Source organism: Lepidothrix coronata, unplaced genomic scaffold, assembly GCF_001604755.1.
Source record: "Lepidothrix coronata isolate B3197 unplaced genomic scaffold, Lepidothrix_coronata-1.0 Scaffold104, whole genome shotgun sequence".
NCBI lineage: Eukaryota > Metazoa > Chordata > Aves > Passeriformes > Pipridae > Lepidothrix > Lepidothrix coronata.
The window spans coordinates 3,109,646-3,118,853 of NW_016690284.1; positions in this window are offsets into that span (position 1 = coordinate 3,109,646).

The following is a 9,208-nucleotide window of genomic DNA, read 5'->3' on the forward strand; positions in this document are numbered from 1 at the left end:
TAGTAATTACACAGGTGACCTGAATGTGATGTAAGATTCATCATGACAGTGAAAGGGCAGGAAACTTCTGTTTTCTTTTAATGTCATTGATTTGTGAGACAGTCAATCTTTGATTTCTTAACTGCCTTCATGATAGCATGTTAATTGAATAAAGATGGTAAGATCCAAGCTTCCCAAAATTCTTTCTGAATCCAGAAAACTTTGTTTCAGCTAAAGATCCTTCAACTCTACAAAAGAAGAATTATTTTTCATAAGTGTGAATTAGGCGTATGTATGGGATGTTTCATTCAGCTCATGTTCTCCAAATAGATAGTTTTCTGCTTAGGCTGTTAGGATTCTGTAAACCAGTAGCAACAGAGAGCAAGTGAAATGAACACGGTCAAGAAGAGACTGGTGGGATCACAATGTAAGGACTTAAATTGGATTATATATAAATCATCAAACTTTGTCCCACAGTGAAGCTAAACAACTCTTCATCTACTAAACAACTCTCCATCTACTTAGACAAAAATATTCTGGAGTTTCTAGAGCATAAGATTTATCCAGTTTCAACTAGTAGTAAGAAAAATGGAAAATGGTTTAATATTTTTCCCTACTTGTTTCTTTACACAAAGACAATTTGTTTATTAAATGTACTATTTTTTCTGCAAAAGGCTCTTTGTTGTACATGTGTGTCTCTAAAACAAATTGCCAGGCATGAAAATTTAGGAAATTCAAACAATTTGCCCTGCTAGAATTTCCTTGAATGATGTCATTTGGACATGATTTGAAAACTATATTGAGGATTTCAGGTTCCATGCCTAAAGCTCCAAACCATAAAACTTTCCTGCATAATCCAGAGACAATTAAATTCAGTCCTATCTCCCCTTTCTGATAAGAAAATGCCCTACTTTTCCAACCACTCTTCAGCATCCTGTTGCTGTATACAACTCACTAGAATCCTGCAGCAATCTTACATGACTTTGATCCCCCATTCCATGCATGCCCCACTCCATGAGCCAGCTGCACAGTAGCACTGATGCAGATAGTTCAGGACAGAGACTGGCAGCTGCCTGCATCTATTCACAGGGCCAGTGCCACAGCCAGGGCTGCAATGCCATGCTCAAGGTACACAATGCAGTGCCCAAGAACACTAAGGTAGAAGTGGCAGGAAGAAGAGAATGCAAAGACCATGACTTGCAACTTCATGGTGAGGACAAGCCCAAGGGGGTTGAAAGGTCCTGGTTCAGGCCTTTCTGCTCTCCCATTTGCTAGATTTTTGAGAAGAAATGGGCAAACACTTTATAAAATTTCAATTGCAGTGGTTTTTTGTTTATTTTCCCATGAGCTTAAACGTTATAATTGAAAAGTAACATAAATTTTGACACCAGATCGAAACACATGCACAAGCAACAAGGTAGAAACGTGCACTGCTGCTTGCTGCTTAAGTAATTAAATGAAGTTCTTAAATTGTCTTTTCCATGTCTGGGTTTCTTTCTGAGTCTTATTTTAATTTTTATTCTGGTTACTCATCTGAATTTTTATATTATACCTGTTGCTCAATCAGCTTCTGCTTTTTTGAATAAAGCTGAAAAGAAACATAGACTTGGCCTCTTCCTTGTAAGCCTGGGCCCAGGGGCATCTGTTTCTTTAGGGTGATGGCACTGAGTGCTAGAGGACCCTTGGCAGTGTTTAACTGCCAGTATCTGAGTCACAGCTAGGGCTGTCTGAACACAAGAAGGTTATTGAATGCTCAAGACTGAACCAAATTTTGTCTGCCTTTTGTTGGTAAGGTAACTACAGGATTGTTTTATAGATAGGTTATATATGTCACCCTCAGAAATAGCAGAATTGAGACTAATGACAGAGAGAAGTCTGTTGGCATTGTCAGATGTAAGCAGGACCTCACCAAGATCTTCCTTAGAAGAGCTATCCTACTTCTGCCTGCCAAATATATCTTTAGAGCATCCTCTGATAGTTTCTTTAAGGTCCTTATTGGCATGAGATCAGCCACTATTTTCAAGGCCTTTACCCACAAAAGTTGATTGACTGAGATGCTGAGAGCTGTAAAGATCTGTCCAAAGATGTGCAAGGATTCAAGTATGTCTTGAACTCGATTTACCTTTTATGACATTCACCATTGTATAGTACCCTGGTCCTCTTTTCTTACTCTGTTGAGAGTATCATCATGTTCTCCAGAAAAAGAATGAACAAAGTTACTGGACATTGCTTGTAAAATGCAAAGCTTAAAAAAACATATGGGATCTAATGAGAAAACCACCAGTCCTTTATATCAAGCTTGATATAAGTTGCAGTGGACAAGTACCTAAACAGAACCTGCTACTTAAAAAAAAAGAAAAAGAAGCAGGGGGTGGAGGGGGCACCAGCTCCTCTGGAAGGCTGAGTGATGCAATCTCAGTCCCTCAGATGCAAGTCCCTCTGAAATCCTGCAACTGATCTTTAACAAGGATTATTAAAAACCGTCCACATTTCTGGTAAGGCACCTTAATTTAGGTGAACATGTATTTCCAGGTCTTAATGTGCTTTTTTTTTCCCCTGAGGCAAGTGCCTTAGGATGGACAGAGGTGTTCGAACTATTTCTGCTTGCTAAGCTAATACTCACTACTAAAACAATGGTCTCCATTGACTATATTTAGATGCATTGCAGTTGCCAAAACCAGCACACATTGCTGTGGGCAGACAAACAACAAACTGATACACAGCAGGGCTGAGGCAGGGATAAAAGATGTATCTCCTCATAACTGACAAGTCAAGATCTGCAGCACTGTAAAACTGGCACTATATCAATTGTAAGTAGCTGTCTGTTCAATTTTCGAAAACTCTGATCAGATAATTGCTGATGTTTCAAGAAACAAATGGTGCCCCCAGTTAGAATGCTGAAATGCCACTAAATGCAATGAGGTCACCCAAGGATAAGTGGGGGCTTTAGTACTTAAACACTTTTCAGATATAATTCTGATTTTAAACCACCTCTCTCCCAAATTATTTGAGATTGAAATGTTTCCCTCAGTGTATTTTTCTGCTGAAGTACATTGAAAGATGTCACAGTTACTTACAGTGGATTTGTTTCACAGATCAGAAAAATTGGATCTGTGAAACCCATTAGAAGTTGAGTATATTTTTCTGTTTCATGGAAACAAGAATACAAAGATAAGGTTTTGGTTTGCTGGGGGTTTTTTTGTTGTTGTTTTGTTTGGGGGTTTTTTGGTTGGTTGGTTTTTTTGTTTTGTTTTTTTTGGGGGGGTTTTTTGGGGGGTTTTTTGTTGTTTTTGTTTGTTTGTTTGTTTGTTTTTTGTTTTGTTTTTTTTTGTTTTTTTTTTTTTTTTTTTTTTTTTTTTTTTTTTTTTTTTTTTTTTTGGGGGGGGGGTTGGGGGGGGGTTTTTTTTTTGTTTTTTTTTTTTTTTTGTTTTTTTTTTTGTTCTTTTTTTTTAAGATAGGTTGATTTTCTCCTGCCCTCACTCCCTCCTTTTAAAATACAAGAATTTACTTTGTATCTAATACCTCAATGTACCCCAGCCTGTTTCGGTTTTGAACAGGACAGGAGGACACGTACTACAATACCCATAAAATACACCTGATTATAAGAAAATAAACCTGATATAACATGATGCTTCTAAGACTCAGAACTTGCACAAGTTAGAAATATTAATGGTGGACTGAATATCAGTTAAGGCACTTTAGGGGATGTGAAAGTGACTTAAACAGATCATGCAAGCGTAGCTGTAATCAGATGGTCACCTGTTAGACCTTCTTTTGCTTAGTACCTTCTGGACATGTTACGCTACCATCACACAAGGATGACTGTGCCATTATAGCCACCAGGATCACTCCGCTCAGGAGCATACAGCAGCAAGAGCCATGGGGGCTGGCAAGCCTCGACTGGTGTATCAATAGGAAGCTTGACAGCACATGCTATGGATGATGTGTTTCTCTGGGTTAGTGGCTTTCAATCTGTGGTCATAAGAAACCCTGGGGGTCCTTGGAACACTTCTGTTAAAGTAGTGGATAGGGAAGATAAAGGGAATGGTACAGTGGTGGCATTTTAGTAATTAGTTTTCTTGTTGCACCATTATGCTTTTAAGGAGGCAAGAGAGACCCCTTCCAAGCAGTTTTTCGTTTCTAACCCTTGTGTTCAGGCCTGTGATGTTTCATGCAAGGAACAATGTGAAGATCAGAAACACTTGCTATCTTATAAAATTACAAGTTCATTCACTTTGCATTTTGATATTGTGTGGAGGGTTCCAGGAGGATGATACTAGGGTAAGGAAAAAGAAGGAGTCTTGTCCTGTGCTCAGGGAAGAAATTTGAGTGGGCATAGCATCCCACTGTGAGACATAAAAACTCTGTGTTCACAGGGTACTAGGGACTGAAAAGACAGACAGCTGACATATCCAGACTCACAGCTGGCTTCATAACTCCTGCTGCCAGCTCTGTCCCGGTCTTCCCATGGGCTCACAAGGCTCTTCTCCAGCATGGTCAGTGAACACCCTTCCCTTTCTTGCCTTTACCCTTCTTCTTTATTTGCTCAGGCTCCTTATTTACCATTCCCCACTATCTCAGCCCAATAATAATCAAAGCAGCAGTTCCTATAATGCTTCCCTTGTGCCGTGCGTCCTCTTTGTTCCTCCTGAGTATGAGAGGTGGTGGAGTTGAATCACTCTGTCCTAGGGAGGGTGGTGGATCACAATGGGTGAACAGGAACTCTAGTAGGATCCCTTCCCATTTCGGGGAGCAGCCAAGGGAGAAGGGTGCTCCAAGGTCACATGCAGAGATGACAGGCATGCCTGCCCTCTCTTTCACCTTCAATGGCATCACTTCTCTGAGGAGTGGCTATACCAGGGTGCCACATTGTCAGGAGTCCCTTTCCAGCCTAACTTTGAGATTGACTGACCTGATGTCCCAAAAGAAGGTGGGACTGGCTAGGTCTTCAGATAGAAGGTATGTGTTCTGTCTTGGCTGCACTTGACTCCAGTTTTTAATAGTGATTGATGAAATAAATAAACACAAGCTGAGGGTCTGTGGTAGCCATATCTGTGTTTGCTGGGGTCCAGGGTGTTTTGTTCTATAGAAACAATCAAGGTGACTGTAGGATTGTAAGTAGAAACAATTTCATTTCTACATTTTTGCTCCAGGCTTGTGGTGAAAGGGAGAAAGACTTTGCAAAGGTGGTTGACAAATGCTGGTAGATAAAACTTTCCTGTAGGGCTTTGTTAGGCATGACTGGAGCAACAGATCCAGTGTTTGGGTGTCCTGTCTGGAAATATCCAGCAAGGGGAAAATTCTTATAGGGTGAGCATAGTATAAGGCAAAATTATGATTCTGAACAATGTTGTCTAGCGGTTAACAGTGATTAGTGAAAGAGTGAATTGGGAACAAGCTATAGAAGTGAAGGAAGGATTGGTATGGAAAGGGAACATTTCAGGTTAATTATACCTTAAAGCAGTTTCACGGATGGATTCACTCCCTGTTCCCTTGGATGGGCAATGCCTCAGAGGCTCTGTGCTTCAGTCAAGTCCCCAGGCTGAGAGACCCTGGAGATGTGAGCTGGGGTCAGGAGCCTGACTCAGAACCAAACTCTGCTCTGTGCTTGGCACAGGGTTTGCCAGTGGCTGCTGGTGTATGCACCACAATGGTAGGTCCCAGCTACTGTACCACAGAATCTATAGGAGATTAAAGGGAGAAATATTAAAAACAGTCTATAAGGAAGAGCTTAATCTAACTGCCTCTGTCCAGCCCTGTCTAATGACTCCAAACTTAAGTGTTCTGCTGTTGCTCTTGCGTGCCACTAGTCAGGCACACTAATGACACCTTTACAGTGTAGAGATGGGCTGTAAAAATATCTGCCTGAGGGGAATGAGTCAATGCACAAACATTATCAATAGTTCTTAGAAAAGTACAGAGCAGCTGCTGGAGATTATAAAGGTCACTCAGACTTAACAACTTTTAATGTTGTTCCATAAACAAAAACACCCCTTGAAACCAGTATAATTTCAAGGCTGTTTTCTGAAAGTGACATACTGAACTTTCTGGTTGATTTTCAGGTAAAATTTAGGACTTCTTAATAATCTCATGTTCTGATGTTCATATTGACCTGGGTTGCAATCTGGCACAAACTTTTTTGGCTTGACTTCCTTTCATCCAATTTTTTTGCAGGTATGTCGTTTAGAACTGAAAGTACAGAAACAGATTATTTGGTAGCAAGCAGAAAATTTCAGATGAGTTTGGCACTAAATCACAGCTTCCTGAGCTGCCACAAGGACTCATGTGCCTTTTCCTTGGGAAGAATGGAATGGCTGACTTTAAGCAGCCAGCATACACCTGAACATCAGCCACTTGTTCCCTATTTTCCTCCATGCTGGTCCTCTGGGGAGTCTTCCGTCAGTGAGACATCTAACAGTGGAACTTATGCACAACTGTGCACGTAGCATATTTATTTTGGTGATTTTGGAATAACAAATGACATGACAACTTTAGAAGGATTTTATATGTGCCATCAATGGCTTAACTGTGAGTACTCTCAGCACAAGCACAGTTTATTGACTCATGATTCCCAACAACCATTTTCAAAATGTAGGTCCATGGAGACTGAAAACTGGAATAGTTACATTTTAACCTTCGTATCTCTTTGTTTCTAGGTGGTCAAATAGGATAGCAGCACTTAATTTTGTGGTCTACTTGTTTAGCTTCTGGGAAACTGAGATGCCAGGCTTCCTTGAGGTTTCTAGGTGTTCACATTAATACAAGTAATAAACTATTATTACAAACTCAATACAATTTTTTGGAAGAATCAGATTTTGTAGGTTTCTGACACAGATGGTTTTCACTCAGATGATCAGTTCTTTCTCTCTACATGAAAGTCACTTAATTCATTAAAAGTTCTGATGGATCTCAAACTCTTCAACCTGAAGCTTTCTATCTTGAAAGAAGGAATCAAAATCACTTCCTCTACAGTCAAAGTTTTCTTGAAAGATCTGTTAAGTTCACAAAGTTTAGTGCTTACTTACAATTTTTTGACTTTATATCCATTTCCTCTTTTTACCTTCTTTATTAAATTATTTCTTTATCTTCAGCTATTTCAATGATGTTGATTATATCAATAGGCAAAAAATAATTCTTCATCTAGAGGAAGTGTTATCAAATTCCCTGATTGTTGGCATTCCTTCACACAATTTGCATGATCAACATGATTCTGTTTTGATTTTGATTATACATTCAGAACCTGGGTGAAAGCCTTTGCTTATTTTACCGTATCTCTGTTTTATGAAAACCTTCTCTAAAGCATGGCTTCATTGATAGTGACAGAATAAAAAAGCTGAAGAGATGTACATCCATATGGCAAGACAGCTCACAAGCAAATGTGAATCAACTTTAAACTAAACCAACAATCCTACACAGTGGTGTTGCATGTTGCAGTTGAACAGCTGTTCCAAGAGTGCAGCAGAGGTGACCTACTGAGCAATGCTGCAGGCAAACTGCAGGTGTAAGGTGGCAATAGAAACTGCTATCAAGAAAGGGTAGGTATATACTGCTGGGTGATGGCATGTTTTGCCTTTTTCAGAGATCGAGGATGGCAGGGGGAGCGCTTGTGTTGGGCTTGCCTGATGTTTTTCCATTGTTTTTCTGTCAAAAACTGCAGACGAAGAACCCACCTCCTAGATGGAAGTTGCTGTCTAGGTCAAAAGGACAGAACAGAAAACCCAAGCATCTTCTGAAAATAGTTACGAGGTGGCTTCAGTCAATATTGAACAAGTTGCTGGCATTCTTCAGTCTGCATACCATCTATGTCATTTATTGTGAGGGGATTTGTATAAAGCAGAGAGTCCAGAATTTGCTAAATCATAATTTTGTGCAGATGATGTGCTTAGAGCCATGTGCTGCCTGATCTCTTACTATTAACATGCCTAACATGAGATGCAACTTCTGTTGCTGCAACAATGTACATCTCCTCATTTATTGTGTTTTGTTACCTGAAACACTCAGAAGACACTTGTCTTCAGGTTAGATTTATGGTGGTTAGGCATGCCTTTTTCTCCTAGATGTCAGGTACCTAATCTAGCACAAAACAGCCAGAAATGTAATTATAATCTGACAACTACTTTTACAATTACCTTGCAAGACATTTTTTCTTTTTTCTGACTTGAACATTTTCATGAGTAATTGTAGGATTTCAATCCTCTCAAGTGGAAACAAAAGGATCTGACATGTCGTCTCTGATAAATTTGAATGCTATGTTTCAAAAGAAACCCAAAACACAACAGCAAGAACAGTGAACCACCCAAACAAACAGAAGAAAGAAGAAAGGGGGGTGTGGGATGGAAAGCAATGAGAATATCTGTATAGTCTTCTGATTTCTTAAAGCCATTGAAACCATTTATTAAATAGCTATGAATCCCAGGATGCTTGCAAAGAATGAGACATCTTTGCAAAAATCTCATCTGACTCTAGTGTGGAAGTAGAGCTGTCTGCTAAAAAAATGTACAAGCAAGGATATATGTAATATGACAAAAATGATATAGAGAAACAAAGGATGTTAAGGAAAGTAATGGTTTATAGGACTCAGAATAAGAAGGAGCCAAAATATGTTAGGAACAAAGAAATCCTTGCAGTGAAACAGGGCCATTATCAAATGGAGATGATGAAAATAATTGGACTTCAAACCAGACTGGTGCTATACTGTGTTACTTAGTGCCTTTGGCTGATGTCTGTTAGTGAACATGTAACGCTTTAATTCCTTCTGCTATCCTTCTCTGTTACTACTGAGGACTGGTTTACTGATAGGAAAGTACAAAGAAATAGGCTAACATGGTTATGATAGAAGTTGTAGAAGCAGGAATTATTTGGAGGTTTACTTTCTAGACCATTTAATTCTGTGTACAAATAAAAAATTCTCAGTTCTTAAATGGATTGATGGATATTGAACTGTACATTTCACTTTCAGAATAAAGTCTGTACTTTATCCAAGTTTAGTTTTAAGACTTTATCTTTGTTGAGAGGCTCTAGGAGTTTTTATCTTCAATTTTGATTTGCTGTACAAAATTTGATTTTTTCCAATCTGCTGAAAGAGCAAAGAAGTATTTCCTGAATTCTACCTGGGTTTAATTTTCTCAAAAGAAAAAGTGTTTTTTCTTTCACCATCAGACTATTCACACTTCAGGTGAAGCCTGTGTGGGTGAACTCTGTGGATCTGTTTGCTGGGGATTCATCTTTC